Source organism: Pelodiscus sinensis, chromosome 10 (assembly GCF_052426305.1).
Source record: "Pelodiscus sinensis isolate ZL-2025 chromosome 10, ASM5242630v1, whole genome shotgun sequence".
Taxonomy (NCBI): domain Eukaryota; kingdom Metazoa; phylum Chordata; order Testudines; family Trionychidae; genus Pelodiscus; species Pelodiscus sinensis.
Window position 1 is genome coordinate 57,980,146 of NC_143061.1, and position 19,618 is coordinate 57,999,763.

A 19,618-nucleotide genomic window follows, 5' to 3' on the forward strand; every position below is an offset into this window, starting at 1 on the left:
TAGTTTATTGATAATGTGTTGGACAGGTTTAAGTTGGGGGTTGTAGGTGATGACAAGTGGTGTTCTATTGTTGGTTTTCTTGGGTCTGTCTTGAAGTAGATGGTTTCTAGGTATTCGTCTGGCTCTTTCAATTTGCTTTTTTATTTCTCTGGGTGGCCAGATTGGAGCAGACAAATTCTGCTAGCCTGCCCCGCCCCGCCCCCCCCTCCTCACAAGCTCCGGTGTGCGAGGGGAATGTGGGAAGCCTCTTCCTCCTTCTCAGTTGGGGCATGTGTTAATGCGGATGGTGGGGTTTGGGATTTTTTTTTTCTTCACACTTGTGTGTAGGGTTGCCAGGTGTCTAGCACTGAGCCAGACAGCCCGGTAGTTGCACTTTTTGTCCGGTAAATAAATTTAGAAAATACCGGACATACAAAATGTCCAGTATTTTCTGCTTTTCCTCTGTGCCCAGCAGAAATAAGCCGGGGCGGGGAGATTGGCTGACTAATTAAAGGGGTCACAACTGGATTTTGCTCAACAAAAATGTTCCTGGTGGGGTTTTTTTGTTTGGTTGGCTTCTTTCCCTCAACAAAAATTTTCCTGGCGCCTTTTTTTTTTTTTTTTTTTTTTGCTGAAACCATCTGGCAACCCTACTAGTGTGTGCCTTCCGCCCCCCCAATAAGGTTCCCCACCCCGTCTGAAAGCGAGAGTTGGGAGAACAGGTTACCTTGCGTTCCTGTGTCCTTATAAGGAAGTTGAAGGCTACTATAAAATCCCCCCTCATGGTCTCCTCTTCAGACTAAAGAAACCTAAATCCCTCAGCCTCTTCATAGAGCAATTGCTCCAGCCCCCTAATCATTTTGGTTGTCCTCTGCTGGACCCTCTCCAATGTGTCCACATCCCTTCTGTAGTGGGGGGCCCAGAACTGGACACAGTACTCCAGATGTGGCCTCACCAAAGCCGAATAAAGGGGAATAATGACATCTCTGGATCTACTGGCAATGCTCCTCTTAATGCAACCTAATATGCCATTAGCCTTCTTGGCTACAAGGGCACACTGTTGACTCATCTCCAGCTTCTCATCCACTGTAACCCCCAGGTCCTGTCTGCAGAACTACTACTTAACCGGTTGGTCCCCAGCTTGTAACTATGCTTGGGATTCTTCCATCCCAAGTGCAGGACTCTACACTTGTCCTTGTTGAACCTCATCAGATTTCTTGTGGCCCAGTCCTCCAATTTGTCTAAGTCATTCTGGACCCTATCTCCGCCCTTAGGCATCTTTTAGCCTTTTTGTTCTATTATTGTTTTTCTATTTGGTACTAGAAAATCAAACTTTCCTCCTGCTTGGGCCTCAAGTTTCACTCCAGCAGCCCTTCCACAAGTAGAATCGTCTGCAAAATAAAATGTCAGGGCTACCGTCATTAAGGTGCTTGTCCCTGTAAGGACATGTGACTGAACTGGTTGTTCAGAAGGTTTCTGGTGAATTGGTTTATGCACAGGTATGCCTCCCGTTCTTCTTTAACCACCGCAGTCTCTTGTTTTTGTCCGGAAGCAAATTCTCTGCCAAGCCACCTTTTTTCCCTTTCATGTAATTGTCTGCTCTTTCGTTCGGTGTGGTAGACTTGTTCTAGTGTGGCATTAGACAACCGAGCCACAGAAAAGTCTGCCTTGGTACCACTGAGTACCGGCCCAGACCAAAGTAGCTTTCAGACACCTTAAGAGAGTCTTGATTTGCAATTCTCCCCTTTCTTCTCCTTGGATTTTCAACTAGGAAAGTGTGCTAATCATCTGCTTTTGCGGAAAAACTTGCCAGCTGTCTACACTGGCCGCTTGAATTTCCGCAAAAGCACTGACGATCTCATGTAAGATTGTCAGTGCTTCTGCGGGAATACTATGCTGCTCCCGTTCGGGCAAAAGTCTTTTTCCGAAAGACTTCTGCGCAAAAGGGCCAGTGTAGACAGCAGAGAGTTCTTTTCCGCAAAAAAGCCCCGATGGCGAAAATGGCGATTGGGGCTTTTTTGCAGAAAAGCGCGACTAGATTGGCCACGGACGCTTTTCCGTAAAAAGTTTACATACCCAGTATCTTGTGAAGAACTTGTCACCTCAGCACAGGGTCCCGGGGCGGGCTTTACCATAAGGGACCCGGAGAGATCATCTAGGCCAGCTGGAGGGGGCAGGGGAGGGGAGGGGAGAGGAGAGGAGAGGAGAGGAGGTTGGCCACTGAAAATGTTGCAGTATTAATTTTCCTTTTATTTGACTTCATATCAAACAAATATTTACAGTTTAAATGACCTTGTTAATTCTCCCTTGTGTTAGTACTCTTTCTTCCAGAACGTTTTAAAAACACAGACGAGACATGTCTTCGCCTGGGTGGCAGGCATCCGAAGAAGGGCACGTGACCTCGATCTTGGAGCACGAGACAAAACTCACTCCGCTCCTGGAGGGGAAATGTTAGAGGCAACACTGGGCTCCAGTGAGCAGCAGCCAGGTGACGCACGTGTCTGTCCTTTCCACACATCTAGGGTGGCCTAGCTCCTAACCGTTCTCTGTCTCTTTTTCGGTCCCTGTAGACTTGGAGGAGATGAGAGGCTGGCCATGTGGTGGCAGAGACCGAAAGGAGCCACCCCCCCCGAGACCCTGCCGGCAGATGGAAACCAGACAGCGATCTATGGAAGAAGAGCAAATAGCAATTGGCTCAAGGTAAGTATCGAGGGAGGGCCGCACAGACGTTTGCGAGCGTGGTACGGGTCCCTGAGAAAAGGCCCTCTGGCTCGTGGTGGAAGAACTTGAAAATACGAAGTACAAAAGTCACAGTGTTGTACTTAAAAGAAGTACTCGGGATCTTTTTCAGAGGGATAAGGCAACACGCCACATTTATTGATCACACACACACACATTATATATATATAGAAATTATTTATTTATTTACCACATGCATATGATAAGTATTGATTATTCTGTGTCACTCACGCACTCACTCTCACACACACACACACACACACACACACACACGTGCACAAGCACACTCCGTCTTGCTGTTGTTACCAACTTGTTGCTCCCCTTAACTTCACTGGCCAGGTGAGTTAGATGGGGGAGGGGTGGAGCCGGGCTTCTGCTGATCCGGATCGATGCTCCGATGGTGACAAGATGAGACCCGGAGTCCTCTGCAAGACAACTCACTTTTATAGCAGCTTCCCTCTTATGCAAATATATCCCAGATTCAAAATCTGGGTCTGTGTCCTTTGGTCCCTTTGTGGGTGCTGTCTGTTAAGAGAGGGTGTTTTCCAAAGAAGGTGCTTGCTTCTAATCCCCAAGGCCTTCAATATGTCTGCTCTTCTTTCTTGAGCCCTCTTGACACCTTGGGTCTGGCTTCTACCCCCTTTTCAACTGGTGTAGCTCTCTGGAGGTGCTTGGCTCCCAAGTGTTACTCATTCACACCTCGTTCATTCAACTGGGCAATTGATTACAGAGTGGGGGGAGAGAGTGGGGGAAAGATCTTATTCTACTCCTAGCAAATGACATTTTTACCTCTTTAACTATATACTCTGTATTAGAACCCTATGTAGAAAACTAAGTTACAAGGTTATATGGATTCAGGTTCTAATACAAAGTGACAAGGTCATATGGATTAATACAAAGTTACAAGGTTATATGGAGAGGCACAGTGTCAAGTCATATGAAGTACATAGGTTTATCTACAACAGAAACTGAACACCGATTTTTGTATTTTTAAAAATGTCATTAATCCCCCCGCCCCGCCGCCCCCCGAATCTCCTGGCTGGCGATACTTAACGTGTCTAGGATCATACGGAAAACTAAGTGAGTAGGCTGCCAATTGACCTAGCGTCACGCATGCGGAGAGTTGGCAAAACTGGGATTGAAATAAAGACTTGGTCTCCAGCAGCACCGAGGAGCCCCAGCCATGGATTAGGGCCTCGTGGGAATAGTTGTCTCCTAATTGATCTAATCTTTGGCTTTTGAGTTTAATATTATTGGTGAGTCCTTCTAGGCGACTGTTAGTCGGTGTGCATGCGTGCGCACGTAAGTATGAGTGCAAGTGTGTGCGTCCGCAAGTGTCCATTTGCGTGTGTGTGCACATGCCTGCGTGCGGGCAGATTGAGCAGATGCGTGTGTGGGCATCTGAGCGAGGGCATGAGTGGGCGCCCAGGCGTGTTAATCTGTTAATTCGCGTTTGTGAGTGTGTACACGCATCCCTGCGTGTGAGCATTTGGCAGGGTGAGTGGCTGTGGTACGGGCGTGTGCGTCTGACGTGTGCCAGTCAGACGGTGCCCTGGCAGCAGTAGCTCCTGGAAAGCGACACCCCTCCCCTCCCATCTGGAGCATGCAACTGGGATGAGAGGGGCAGGGAAGAGTAGCACTGCTGCAGCGCGTTTCAGCACGAGGCTCTAACTGCCGCGCGGTAGCTGCTCCTTTTGTATCCGACGTGGGGCAACAAGGAGCGGCCTCGCATCATGCCGGCGCCACGTGCGTTCAGTCCCACGGACCGGAAGTGACGTTTGCTCGGTCCACAGCCTGACAGCAACCGACTGGGAACCGTGACCGGAAGGTGCCCAGGTACGAGCGCTCAGCTGGTGCCAGGTCAGCGGGTGGTAGGCAGGAGACACGGGGCCAGGCGGGACGGGTTCAGACACGGGGTGCCTGGCTGGGACAGCGACTGGGGTTGGAGGTTTCCTGCGGCGGTGCAGCCAGCGTAGGCCACCAGCTCCCGTGGTACGTGGGGCAGAGGAAGGACAGCAGAGCGGAGGCTGGAACCGCTCCGACAAGGCACCACTCTGCTTATGGTTGCCAGGTGTCCGGTTTTGAACTGGACGGTCCAGGCTTTCAGCTTTTTCTTCGGGAAACAAATTTATATTTTCTCAATGTCCGCGAAAGCGGCAAGGAGTTCTGTGCCACAGGGCTCCTCGCTGCTTTTGCAGATTCAGACTAACGCGGCTACTCCTCTGATAAATGTCGGGTATTTTCTAAATCAGATGGAATGCAGATTGTGATGTCATGTCAGGCGTGCCTGGTATTTTTGGTGAAACCATCTGGCAACCCTAGCTCTGCTCCTTGCTTGGCCGGGGTGGCGCCCTGCCTCTGTGGCAGGTCCTGACGTCACAGGGAGCGTGTTCCCCAGGAAATCCGGGCAGTGCAGCGGCTTCCGGTCCGCGCCACCCGGCCCCAAGGGAGCGGCGGCGGGAGGCGGCAGGGAGGTCAGAGCGTGACGCTGCCCCGCCCGGATCTCAGCCCTTGGGCGCCCCAGTGTGCACCCCGCCCGGCCGGGCCGCTCCCCTGTAGCTCCGCCCCCAGCGCTGCGCCCGCTGCCTCGTGGCCCGGCTCGGTGCGAAGCTGCCACTGCCGGCTACGAACAGCAGCGCACTGCTAGTGACGTCATTGCCCTGGCGCGGTGCATGCAAATGACGGAACGCGGGGCACGTTCTATCGGCTCCCGGGCGAGTGACACGTGGGTTTGTGTGGCACACAGACGGGTCCCAGGCTCCGTCATTAATGGCAGGGGCGGGGCCACTGACTGGCAGGAACTCAGCTGGGACACAGAAGTGAGCGGCAGAAAACTCCTCGGGGTCTCCGGAAAATCCTCGCGCGGCCCCTCTGGGCTTGTGAACGGGACGCAGCAGAGGCAGCCGCCCCCCTCCCCACCCACCCGCCTCACGCTCCCCGCTGCACTTTCGAAGGCAACAGCAGCATCAGCCTGTCCCGCTGCCAGTCCCTGCACAAGCCGGCTGGGAAATTTGGTGTTGGGGGGAGCAGACTGCACGGGGCGGAGAGGAGTTTGGGGGTGGTGGGGGATCAGACTGCATGGAGCGGAGAGGAGTTTGGGGGGAAGCAGACTGCACGGGGCGGGGAGGAGTTTGGTGAGGGGGGATCATACTGCATGGGGCGGAGAGGAGTTTGGTGAAGGGGAATCATACTGCATGGGGCGGAGAGGAGTTTGGGGGGAAGCAGACTGCACGGGGCGGGGAGGAGTTTGGTGAGGGGGGATCAGACTGCATGGCGCGGAGAGGAGTTAGGGGGGTAGGGGATCAGACTGCAGGGGGCGGAGAGGAGTTTCGTGGGGGGTAGGAGATCAGACTGCACGGGGGGAGGAGTTTGGGGGGGATCAGACTGCACGGGGCGAGGAGGAGTTTGGGGGGGGATCAGACTGCACGGGGCGGGGAGCAGTTTGGGGGGGATCAGACTGCACGGGGCGAGGAGGAGTTTAGGGGGGGATCAGACTGCACGGGGGTGAGGAGTTTGGGGGGATCAGACTGCATGGGGCGGGGAGGAGTTTGGGGGGGATCAGACTGCACGGGGCGGACAGGAGTTTTGGGGAGCGATCAGACTGCACGGGGCGGGGAGGAGTTTGGGGGGGATCAGACTGCACGGGGCGGGGAGGAGTTGGGGGGGGATCAGACTGCACGGGGCGGGGAGGAGTTTGGGGGGGATCAGACTGCACGGGGCGAGGAGGAGTTTAGGGGGGGATCAGACTGCACGGGGGGAGGAGTTTGGGGGGATCAGACTGCATGGGGCGGGGAGGAGTTTGGGGGGGATCAGACTGCACGGGGCGGGGAGGAGTTTTGGGGGGCGATCAGACTGCACGGGGCGGAGGGGAGTGTGGGGGGGATCAGACTGCACGGGGGGGAGAGGAGTTTGGGGGGATCAGACTGCACGGGGGGAGAGGAGTTTGGGGGGGATCAGACTGCACGGAGCGGGGAGGAGTTTGGGGGGATCAGACTGCACGGGGGGGAGGATCAGACTGCACGGGGCGGGGAGGAGCTTTGGGGGGGATCAGACTGCACGGGGCGGACAGGAGTTTGGGGGGGCGATCAGACTGCACGGGGCGGAGGGGACTGTGGGGGGGATCAGACTGCACGGGGGGGAGAGGAGTTTGGGGGGGATCAGACTGCACGGAGCGGGGAGGAGTTGGGGGGGGATCAGACTGCACGGGGCGGGGAGGAGTTTGGGGGGGATCAGACTGCACGGGGCGGGGAGGAGTTTAGGGGGGGATCAGACTGCACGGGGGGAGGAGTTTGGGGGGATCAGACTGCATGGGGCGGGGAGGAGTTTGGGGGGGATCAGACTGCACGGGGCGGGGAGGAGTTTTGGGGGGATCAGACTGCACGGGGCGGAGGGGAGTTTGGGGGGGATCAGACTGCACGGGGGGGAGAGGAGTTTGGGGGGATCAGACTGCACGGGGGGAGAGGAGTTTGGGGGGGATCAGACTGCACGGAGCGGGGAGGAGTTTGGGGGGATCAGACTGCACGGGGGGGAGGATCAGACTGCACGGGGCGGGGAGGAGCTTTGGGGGGGATCAGACTGCACGGGGCGGACAGGAGTTTGGGGGGGCGATCAGACTGCACGGGGCGGAGGGGACTGTGGGGGGGATCAGACTGCACGGGGGGGAGAGGAGTTTGGGGGGGATCAGACTGCACGGAGCGGGGAGGAGTTTGGGGGGGGATCAGACTGCACGGGGCGGGGAGGAGTTTTGGGGGAGATCGGACTGCACGGGGCGGGGAGGAGTTTGGGGGGATCGGACTGCACGGGGCGGGGAAGAGTTTGGGGGGGATCGGACTGCACGGGGCGGGGAGGAGTTTGGGGGGGATCGGACTGCACGGAGGGAGAGGAGTTTGGGGGGATCGGACTGCACGGGGCGGGGAAGAGTTTGGGGGGATCGGACTGCACGTGGGGGAGGAGTTTGGGGGGATCAGACTGCACGGGGGGAGAGGAGTTTGGGGGGGATCGGACTGCACGGAGGGAGAGGAGTTTGGGGGGATCGGACTGCACGGGGGGGAAGAGTTTGGGGGGATCGGACTGCACGGGGCGGGGAGGAGTTTGGGGGGATCAGACTGCATGGAGGGGAGGATCAGACTGCACGGAGCGGGGAGGAGTTTGGGGGGGGATCAGACTGCACGGGGGGGAGGAGTTTGGGGGGATCGGACTGCACGGGGCGGGGAGGAGTTTGGGGGGGATCGGACTGCACGGAGGGAGAGGAGTTTGGGGGGATCGGACTGCACGGGGCGGGGAAGAGTTTGGGGGGATCGGACTGCACGGGGCGGGGAGGAGTTTGGGGGGATCGGACTGCATGGGGCGGGGAGGAGTTTGGGGGGGATCAGACTGCACGGGGGGAGAGGAGTTTGGGGGGATCAGATTGCACGGGGGGGAGGAGTTTGGGGGGATCGGACTGCACGGGGGGAGAGGAGTTTGGGGGGGATCGGACTGCACGGGGGGGAGGATCAGACTGCACGGAGCGGGGAGGAGTTTGGGGGGGGATCAGACTGCACGGGGGGGAGGATCAGACTGCACGGGGGGGGAGGAGTTTGGAGGGGGATCAGACTGCACGGGGCGGGGAGGTGTTTGGGGGGGATCGGACTGCACGGGGCGGGGAGGTGTTTGGGGGGGATCATACTGCACGGGGGGAGAGGAGTTTGGGGGGATCGGACTGCACGGGGCGGGGAAGAGTTTGGGGGGATCGGACTGCACGGGGCGGGGAAGAGTTTGGGGGGATCGGACTGCACGGGGCGGGGAGGAGTTTGGGGGGATCAGACTGCACGGGGGGAGAGGAGTTTGGGGGGATCAGACTGCACGGGGGGGAGGATCAGAGTGCACGGGGCGGAGGGGAAGTTTGGGGGGATCAGACTGCACGGGGGGGGAGGAGTTTGAGGGGGGATCAGACTGCACGGGGCGGGGAGGAGTTTGGGGGGATCAGACTGCACGGGGTGGGGAGGAGTTTGGGGGGGAAGGGTTGCCGCGGAGTCTCCTCTCCCGAGTGGGGGCGGGGCATCAGCTGCGGACGCTGCCGTCTCTGAGGCAGGAGCCCCGCCCAGCAATGGGGAGGGGCGGGATGAGGGGGAGTAGGGAAAGTAGCCGCAGTGGCTTGTGGGAAACTGAGTGCCCCTGTCCGCAGCTCCCATCGGCCATTGCAGGGCCAGGGCAGGCCTGGCGCTGTTCGGTTGGGCGGGTGCAGCGGAAGTGACATCACAACGGGGCATTGACCAGGGAGCGACGCGGTTGGTCCCGCGCTCGTGTCACTCCAAGTGTTAGCGACGCATCCTGGGACTTGTAGTTCTCATAGTGCGGCCTCCCGGGGCACGTCGCAGCGCGCCCCGCCCCTATCATAGCCCCGCCCCCCGGCATAGCCCCGCCCAGCGTGTTCTTAGTTCGGAATGGGGCATTTCTACCCTAAGAACAATCTTTTTTATTCGGAAATAACGGCCCTTAGCAGAGCAACAGTGCCGCTCGGTAGTCACCGGCGGTAATGCACGTGTAATTCCGTAGCGCCTCCACAGTGCCGCTCGGTGGTCATTGCGGGTAATGCACGTGTAATTCCGTAGCGCCTCCACAGTGCCGCTCGGTGGTCATTGCGGGTAATGCACGTGTAATTCCGTAGCGCCTCCACAGTGCCGCTCGGTGGTCATTGCGGGTAATGCACGTGTAATTCCGTAGCGCCTCCACAGTGCCGCTCGGTGGTCATTGCGGGTAATGCACGTGTAATTCCGAAGCGCCTCCACAGTGCCGCTCGGTGGTCATTGCGGGTAATGCACGTGTAATTCCATCGCCCCCAGCTGCTGTCCCTGCTCCGCACGCCACGTGGCCCCAGTCTTGCCCTTTGACAGCAGGCAAAGTAAGAAGCTCGTTATTTCCAGGCTCCGCGCAGCCCTCTCCCCTCCTGCCCCCGGCCCCCTCATCCCACACACCAGGCTCCGCGCAGCCCTCTCCCCTCCTGCCCATGGCCCCCTCATCCCGCACTCCAGGCTCCGCACAGCCCTCTCCCCTCCTGCCCCCGGCCCCCTCATCCCGCACTCCAGGCTCCGCACAGCCCTCTCCCCTCCTGCCCATGGCCCCCTCATCCCGCACTCCAGGCTCCGCGCAGCCCCCTCCCCTCCTGCTTCCTCACCCCAGCCTGCACCCCGTCCATACTCTTATCCCGGGGCCCTTCCTCTCCCCAGCCTGCACCCCCGTCCATATGCTTATCCCGGGGCCCTTCCTCCCCCCAGCCTGCACCCCCATCCATATTCTTATCCCGGGGCCCTTCCTCACTCCAGTCTGCACGCCCATTCATGGGAGCCATCAGTCCACCTTTTCCCTGCACCACATTCAGTAAAGTGTCTGATCAGGGTATGAGAGCAGCCCTGAGCCTTTGTCTCCACTCAGCAGGTTGCACCACACAGGATATGTGGATGGTCCTGGGCTTTGTACAGCACTCCAGACTGACCCCTGGACACGGCTTCTGGGTCCTAGCCCTTTGCTGTCACTCCTGCCCGAGGGCTTTGCTGGCTCCAGACTGGGTAACAGCTGGGAAACTGGCTGGGCAGTGGGCTGAGAAGATACCGTCCGAGATGGACTTGAGCTGCCTGGACGTGATTCTCGGAACACGTGAAGGGTCCTCAGCGTTCGGCCTTCCCATGGCTCTGTGTGAGTAAGAGGTGCGTGCTTTGAAATCTTCAAGCGTCCTGGCAGTATGTTTCTTCTGAGGCAGAGAGCTTCCTGCTGGGGCACGGAGCCTGGTGGCTTGGGGACTGGTGAAGGGGCAGTAGGCGGTTCAACAGTGCGTGGATAGATATTCAAGGCCTCCGTTCTCTCCGAGTTCCTGGAGTGGCAGCGGGAGGGGGTGGCCGATGGTGGGAGGAGAAGCGATGCCGCGTCCTTGCGGACTGAAAAGCTAAGTTGTTTGTTTGTTTTTTCCCCTCAGCTGTGTTCGGTAGCGAGCGATAAGAAGTCAACCCTCCCGGTGTCCTCCCGTCTGGGGATGGAACGGAAAAGAGAACGGCGAGCTTGGGAGCTTGGTCGAAGCGAGGCGAGAACCGTCCTGCTGGGAGCGGAGCAGCCATCGCTGACCGGGAGATAAGTGTCGGGTCTGGAAATCTCTCGGCTTACGGCCCACTCGGGTCTAGGAAGGGAAGTCACGTTTGCTTAGACAGCGAGTCCGAGCGGAGGTTCCCGAGGTGCTTACTTGGTAGTGGGAGAAACAGGGCTCCCGTTTGTCAGGGGTGCTGGTTTCTCTGGAACACGGTGTCCTTCTCAGCAGACGCTTGGCTCGAGGAGGAAGACGCAAGGTGGTAAGGTTTCTGGCTGCCTCGCATGTGTTTCTCTCTTGTTGCTCTCTCGTATTGGCCAATACGTCCTGTCTGTCTGTTTCTGTCTGTGTCTTTGTCCTTGCTCTGCTTCTGCCGTGTCCTTGTACAGCACACTTGCAGGCATTCCAGGTGAGCATCTCCAAGGGTTAAGGGCTCAGGAGCCAACGGGAATTCAGCAGGTTCGCAAGTCGCGCAAGGGAGAGCGGTGGTGCGTCATGGCTGAATGACTCGGTGTTCTTGTAGAGGACCCGATACATAGGCGAGAGGGGGGGAAAGGGCTAAAGGATAGAATTCCCACAGCCACAGACTTTAGTGAGTGAGAGCTAACGCTGGGCTTTTTTGGCCACCCTTGCAGAGGAATCAGTGCGTGGCCGTGGGCGGAGAATAAATCGTCCGAGATGTACTTGAGCTGCCTGGACGTGATTCTCGGAACATGTGAAGGGTCCTCAGCGTTCGGCCTTCCCATGGCTCTGTGTGAGTAAGAGGTGCGTGCTTTGAAATCTTTAAGCGTCCTGGCAGTATGTTTCTTCTGAGGCAGAGAGCTTCCTGCTGGGTCACGGAGCCTGGTGGCTTGGGGACTGGTGAAGGGGCATAGGCAGTTCAACAGAGCGTGGATAGATATTCAAGGCCTCCGTTCTCTCCGCGTTCCTGGAGTGGCAGCGGGAGGGGGTGGCCGATGGTGGGAGGCAGCGGTGCGATGGTGGGAGGAGAAGCGATGCCGCGTCCTTGCGGACTGAAAAGCTAAGTTGTTTGTTTGTTTTTTCCCCTCTGCTGTGTTCGGTAGTGAGCGATAAGAAGTCAACCCTCCCGGTGTCCTCCCGTCTGGGGATGGAACGGAAACGAGAACAGCGAGCTCGGGAGCTTGGTCGAAGCGAGGCGAGAACCGTCCGGCTGGGAGCGGAGCAGCCATCGCTGACAGGGAGATAAGTGTCGGGTTTGGAAATCTCTCGGCTTACGGCGCACTCGGGTCTAGGAAGGGAAGTCAGGTTTGCTTAGACAGCGAGTCCGAGCGGAGGTTCGCGAGGTGATTCCTTGGTAGTGGGAGAAACAGGGCTTCCGTTTGTCAGGAGTGCTGATTTCTCTGGAACACGGTGTCCTTCTCAGCAGACGCTTGGCTCGAGGAGGAAGACGCAAGGCGGTAAGGTTTCCGTCTGCCTCTCATGTGTTTCTCTCTTGTTGCTCTCTCGTATTGGCCAATACGTTCTGTCTGTCTGTTTCTGTCTGTGTCTTTGTCCTTGCTCTGCTTCTGCCGTGTCCTTGTATAGCTCACGTGCAGGCATTCCAGGTGAGCATCTCCACGGGTTAAGGGCTCAGGAGCCAACGGGAATTCTGCAGGTACGCTAGTCGCGCAAGGGAGAGCGGTGGCGCGTCATGGCTGACTGACTCAGTGTTCTTGTAGAGGGCCCTATACATAGGCGAGGGGCGGGGGGGAAGGGCTAAAGGATAGAATTCCCACAGCCACAGACCTTAGTGAGTGAGAGGTCTCTTCAGTCACGCCGCTCTCGGATCTCGCTGCAGGGAGGGATTCTGGTGCCGCTCTCGGGTCGTGCAGCTTGGGGGTGTCTCTAGCGCTGCTCTCGGGTCTCGCTGCTGGGGGGGAGGGGTCTTTGGGGCCACTCTCAGGTCGTGCTGCTGGGAGGGAGTCTGGCGCCTCTCTCGGGTTATGCTGCTGCGGGGAATCTCTGGTGCCGCTCTCGAGTCGCGCTACTGGGGGGGGTCTCTGGCGCCTCCTTGGGATCATGCTGCTGGGGGGGTCTCTGGCTTCGCTCTCCGGTCGTGCTGCTGGGGGGGGGTCTCTGTTACCGCTTTCGGGTCGCGCTGTTGGGGGGGGTCTCTGGTGCCGCTCTCGGTAGTGGTGCTGGGGGTGGGGTCTCTGTCTCCACTCTCGGGTCGCGCTGCTGGGGGGAGGTCTCTGGCGCCGCTCTCGGGTCGCACTACTGGGGGTGGTCTCTGGAGCCTCCCTCCGGTCATGCTGCAGACGGGGGGTGTCACTGGCCCCGCTATCAGGTGATGCTGCTGCGGGGGGTCTCTGGCACCTCTCTCGGGTTTTGCTGCTGGGTGGGTGTCTGGGGCCGCTCTCGGGTGATGCTGTTCGGGGAGGTCTCTGGCGCCGCTCTCCGGTAGCGGTGCTGGGGGTGGGGTTTCTGTCTCCACTCTCGGGTAATGCTTCTGGGGGGGTCTCCGGCGCCGGTCTCGGGTCGCGCTCCTTGGGGGTGGGGTCTCTGTCGCCACTTTCATCTCATGCTGCTGGGGGGGGTCTCTGGCGCCACTCTCGGGTGATGCTGCTGGGGGGGGCCTCTGGCTCCCATCTCAGGTTGTGCTGCTGGGGGGGGGGGGAGATCTCTGTCGCCGTTCTCTGGTGATGCTGCTGGGGGGAGGGTCTCTGGCGCCACTCTTGGGTCGCACTGCTGGGGGCGGGTCTGTGGTGCCGCTCTCGGGTCTTGCTGCTGGGGGGGGTCTCTGGCACCGTTTTCGGGTCACTCTGCTGGGGGAGGTCTCTGGCTTCGCTCTCGGGTCACGCTGCTGGGGAGGGTCTCTGGCGCCGCCCTCGGGACTTGCTGCTGGGGGGGGTCTCTGGCGCCGCCCTCGGGTCGCAATGCCGGGGGGGTTCTTTCGCGCTGCTCTCGGGTTTTGCTGCTGGGGGGGGGGTCTCTTGTTTCGCTCTCGGGTCATGCTGCTGGGGGGGGGACTTTGCAAGCGGGGCCGGGTACTAAAGGCACCAAGCAGCTGGCGGAATCACTGAGAACAAGGGTCATGGGGTCGGGGGTTGGTTGAGACTCTTTGGACCAGAGGCAGGGGGTCCAGGCTGCCAAATGTGTCGCGGAGAACCTCCATCTATCGGACGCGGCTTCCTCTCCGCGCTTGCAGAACCGAGCAGCTAAAAGTGTTAGAAGCCAAATCAGAGCGGCTCATGTGTGTGTTAGAAACGGCTACGGGGAGCCAATTGCACTGGCACCTGACGCCTTCTTCAGCCCTTTGTTGCTGCATTCTCAGGCTGGCACCTCTCACAACCATTCATTCATCGTCCAAGCACTCTCTCTCTTATGTACATTCCCTAATTAATGTTTCCCATACAGTATTTTGCATAATAATACAAGAGTTGTAGTTACAAAAAGTTACAAAAGTTTCTGGGTGGCATTTCTTAAAACATTCTCTCTCTGAGCGCTGAGTTAGTTACTGTTATAGTTACAATGCTTCACTTTGCGATTAGGGTTAAGTGCTTCACAATGCTTTGAAGAGAACGGTTGTCAATTGTGTAACAGTAAGTTTGAGCGTGCCCTGGCGCACAGCGAGGGGAGCTGTTTCTGGCTACATAGTAGTATATTTTTAACAGTTTGAAGTTACATGACCTAATATTACATTCCTAACCAATTATATTCTAGAGGGGCAAAAATGTTTAGATTTATAATTAAACAATCCTAACAAATAATAATAATAATAATAATTATAAATCTAAACACTTCTCAAGCTTGATAACACTAAATCTAAACACTTTCACAAGAATAAATCTAAACACTTCTATGCTTCTTCTACTTAACAAACTTCTCCTCCTTAGACTTTTAGTTGTGGGGAACAAATTCTGGGGCGTCACTTCCACTTGGGGAATCCTGTTTCATACTTGACTATGTTCTCCCTACACTAAGGCTGGCCGAGAGACTGTCCCAGACTGATCGTAACAGACTGTTCTGTCCGCGAATGGGCTGAGAGTAAAGGGCGTGTTCGGAATCTGTGGCGCCCAATCTGAGGCTGTCCGAGGTGACTCTTAACGGACTGCTCCGTGCGCCAATGGGCGGTGACTCAAGGCGTGTTCTGGGGCTGCTGGCGGCCAATAGGTTGTCCGGGGTGGATTATAACAGACTCTTCTGTCCGCGAATGGGCTGTGACTAAGGGGCGTGTTCTGAATCAGAGGCACCCAATAGGCTGACCCGGCTGCATCTTAACGGACAGCTCTGTCTGCGAATGCGGTGTGACTAGGGGGACTAACCTGCCACTGCTCTCGACCAATAGGCTGTCCGGGGTGGATCTTAATGGACTGCTCTGTCCTCGAATTGTCTGTGACTTAGGGGTGGTTCCTGGCTGTGTGCCAGCCAATGGGCTTTCGGAAGACAGCCTTGGCGGAGGAGAGCGTCGCCCAATGGGCTGTCAGCAAAGGGGATCCTGCCTCTGGTTCGGCCAATGGGCTGCCGCAGGGGGGCGTTGTCTGACTGGGCGGCCGGCGCCGCCATGACAGGAAGGTCCGAGGAGCGCGCGGGGGCGCGAGCGAATCCTGGGTCCGAGTGCGAAGCTCCCCGCCCCCAGCCCGCCCCTTGTTGGTGTCTGGCCCGGGGGAGGAGGGGGCGCGAGGGAAGGTGGGGGAGCGGGCTGGGGGTGGGGTGTCTGGACAGGGGTGAGGTGTAGGAGCAGGCTGGGTGTGAGGGGCCGGGGGGGGCGCTTGGCACTGGGGGGGCAGGAGGGGGTGAGGGGCCGGGGGGGTGCTCGGCACTGGGGGGGCAGGAGGGAGTGGGAGGGGCCGGGGGGGGCCTTGGCACTGGGGGGGCAGGAGGGGACAGGGCGCGGGAGAGCGCAGGCGCGGGCGGCGCTGGCTGGGCGGGAAACTCCCGGGACGCTCGCGCTGACGAGGCGGGCGGGAAAACGCTGCGGGGGGCGCTGAGGGGCGGAGCCTGGGGGGCGGGGCGGGAGCTGGCAGTGACGTGGAGCCCCCCCCCGCCTGCTTCTCTCCGGGCCCCAGGCTGGACATCGGCGGGGCGGCCCCTGGCGGAGGTGGGGGGGCGATTTCTGCCCCCCCCCCCGGCGCTGCAGCCTCCCCGGGGAGCAGCGCCCCTGTGACCCCCCCCCCACGTGGTGCCGGGGGAACGGGGCTGTGGCCCCCCCTTTGGGGCGCGGGAGCTGACCCGGGCTCCAGTCACGTGAGTGTCTCGGGGAGGGGGGGCTGCGGGCCACCGGGGCGCGGGAGTGTCACGTGCCCCCTCCCCCCGCCGGGGAGCCGCGCGCCCTCGAGGGGTGGTTCCCGCGGGCGGGGCACGCACAGAACGTGTCCCGCACGCGGGGGGGCGGGGCGGCCTGAGCCCTGCTCCCCGCGCTGCTCGCTGCCTGGGGGCGGGGCCGGGTGCCCGCTGAATCCCCCCTGTGCCCGGGGGGGGGCAGTTCGGCGGGGGGCGATGCTCTGGCCCTGGCTGCCCGCAGTGCTGCCCAGTGCCCGGCTGTGCCTCCTGCAGAGGCCGAGAGCGTCCTGGGTGGGGGGCGTGTGGGGAGAGGGGGGGAGTGGCTGAGAATTGGGGGGCAAACTTAGGGGCTGCACGGGGCGGGGAGGAGTTTGGTGAGGGGGGATCATACTGCATGGGGCGGAGAGGAGTTTGGGGGGAAGCAGACTGCACGGGGCGGGGAGGAGTTTGGTGAGGGGGGATCAGACTGCATGGCGCGGAGAGGAGTTAGGGGGGTAGGGGATCAGACTGCAGGGGGCGGAGAGGAGTTTCGTGGGGGGTAGGAGATCAGACTGCACGGGGGGAGGAGTTTGGGGGGGATCAGACTGCACGGGGCGAGGAGGAGTTTGGGGGGGGATCAGACTGCACGGGGCGGGGAGCAGTTTGGGGGGGATCAGACTGCACGGGGCGAGGAGGAGTTTAGGGGGGGATCAGACTGCACGGGGGTGAGGAGTTTGGGGGGATCAGACTGCATGGGGCGGGGAGGAGTTTGGGGGGGATCAGACTGCACGGGGCGGACAGGAGTTTTGGGGAGCGATCAGACTGCACGGGGCGGAGGGGAGTGTGGGGGGGATCAGACTGCACGGGGGGAGAGGAGTTTGGGGGGATCAGACTGCACGGGGGGAGAGGAGTTTGGGGGGGATCAGACTGCACGGAGCGGGGAGGAGTTTGGGGGGATCAGACTGCACGGGGGGAGGATCAGACTGCACGGAGCGGGGAGGAGTTTGGGGGGGGATCAGACTGCACGGGGCAGGGAGGAGCTTTGGGGGGGATCAGACTGCACGGGGCGGACAGGAGTTTGGGGGGGCGATCAGACTGCACGGGGGGGAGAGGAGTTTGGGGGGGATCAGACTGCACGGAGCGGGGAGGAGTTTGGGGGGGGATCAGACTGCACGGGGCGGGGAGGAGTTTTGGGGGAGATCGGACTGCACGGGGCGGGGAGGAGTTTGGGGGGATCGGACTGCACGGGGCGGGGAGGAGTTTGGGGGGGATCGGACTGCACGGAGGGAGAGGAGTTTGGGGGGATCGGACTGCACGGGGCGGGGAAGAGTTTGGGGGGATCGGACTGCACGGGGGGGAGGAGTTTGGGGGGATCGGACTGCACGGGGGGAGAGGAGTTTGGGGGGGATCGGACTGCACGGAGGGAGAGGAGTTTGGGGGGATCGGACTGCACGGGGCGGGGAAGAGTTTGGGGGGATCGGACTGCACGGGGCGGGGAGGAGTTTGGGGGGATCAGACTGCATGGAGGGGAGGATCAGACTGCACGGAGCGGGGAGGAGTTTGGGGGGGGATCAGACTGCACGGGGGGGAGGAGTTTGGGGGGATCGGACTGCACGGGGCGGGGAGGAGTTTGGGGGGGATCGGACTGCACGGAGGGAGAGGAGTTTGGGGGGATCGGACTGCACGGGGCGGGGAGGAGTTTGGGGGGGATCAGACTGCACGGGGGGAGAGGAGTTCGGGGGGATCGGACTGCACGGGGCGGGGAGGAGTTTGGGGGGATCAGACTGCACGGGGGGGAGGAGTTTGGGGGGATCGGACTGCACGGAGGGAGAGGAGTTTGGGGGGATCGGACTGCACGGGGCGGGGAAGAGTTTGGGGGGATCGGACTGCATGGGGCGGGGAGGAGTTTGGGGGGGATCAGACTGCACGGGGGAGAGGAGTTTGGGGGGATCAGATTGCACGGGGGGGAGGAGTTTGGGGGGGATTGGACTGCACGGGGCGGGGAAGAGTTTGGGGGGATCGGACTGCACGGGGCGGGGAGGAGTTTGGGGGGGATCAGACTGCACGGGGGGAGAGGAGTTTGGGGGGATCAGATTGCACGGGGGGGAAGAGTTTGGGGGGATCGGACTGCACGGGGCGGGGAGGAGTTTGGGGGGATCAGACTGCACGGGGGGGAGGATCAGACTGCACGGAGCGGGGAGGAGTTTGGGGGGATCAGACTGCACGGGGGGGAGGATCAGACTGCACGGAGCGGGGAGGAGTTTGGGGGGGGATCAGACTGCACGGGGCAGGGAGGAGCTTTGGGGGGGATCAGACTGCACGGGGCGGACAGGAGTTTGGGGGGGCGATCAGACTGCACGGGGCGGAGGGGAGTGTGGGGGGGATCAGACTGCACGGGGGGGAGAGGAGTTTGGGGGGGATCAGACTGCACGGAGCGGGGAGGAGTTTGGGGGGGGATCAGACTGAACGGGGCGGGGAGGAGTTTGGGGGGAGATCAGACTGCACGGGGCGGGGAGGAGTTTGGGGGGATCGGACTGCACGGGGCGGGGAAGAGTTTGGGGGGGATCGGACTGCCCGGGGCGGGGAGGAGTTTGGGGGGGATCGGACTGCACGGAGGGAGAGGAGTTTGGGGGGATCGGACTGCACGGGGCGGGGAAGAGTTTGGGGGGATCGGACTGCACGGGGCGGGGAGGAGTTTGGGGGGATCGGACTGCATGGGGCGGGGAGGAGTTTGGGGGGGATCAGACTGCACGGGGGGAGAGGAGTTTGGGGGGATCAGATTGCACGGGGGGGAGGAGTTTGGGGGGATCGGACTGCACGGGGGGAGAGGAGTTTGGGGGGGATCGGACTGCACGGGGGGGAGGATCAGACTGCACGGAGCGGGGAGGAGTTTGGGGGGGGATCAGACTGCACGGGGGGGAGGATCAGACTGCACGGGGGGGGAGGAGTTTGGAGGGGGATCAGACTGCACGGGGCGGGGAGGTGTTTGGGGGGGATCGGACTGCACGGGGCGGGGAGGTGTTTGGGGGGGATCATACTGCACGGGGGGAGAGGAGTTTGGGGGGATCGGACTGCACGGGGCGGGGAAGAGTTTGGGGGGATCGGACTGCACGGGGCGGGGAAGAGTTTGGGGGGATCGGACTGCACGGGGCGGGGAGGAGTTTGGGGGGATCAGACTGCACGGGGGGAGAGGAGTTTGGGGGGATCAGACTGCACGGGGGGGAGGATCAGAGTGCACGGGGCGGAGGGGAAGTTTGGGGGGATCAGACTGCACGGGGGGGGAGGAGTTTGAGGGGGGATCAGACTGCACGGGGCGGGGAGGAGTTTGGGGGGATCAGACTGCACGGGGTGGGGAGGAGTTTGGGGGGGAAGGGTTGCCGCGGAGTCTCCTCTCCCGAGTGGGGGCGGGGCATCAGCTGCGGACGCTGCCGTCTCTGAGGCAGGAGCCCCGCCCAGCAATGGGGAGGGGCGGGATGAGGGGGAGTAGGGAAAGTAGCCGCAGTGGCTTGTGGGAAACTGAGTGCCCCTGTCCGCAGCTCCCATCGGCCATTGCAGGGCCAGGGCAGGCCTGGCGCTGTTCGGTTGGGCGGGTGCAGCGGAAGTGACATCACAACGGGGCATTGACCAGGGAGCGACGCGGTTGGT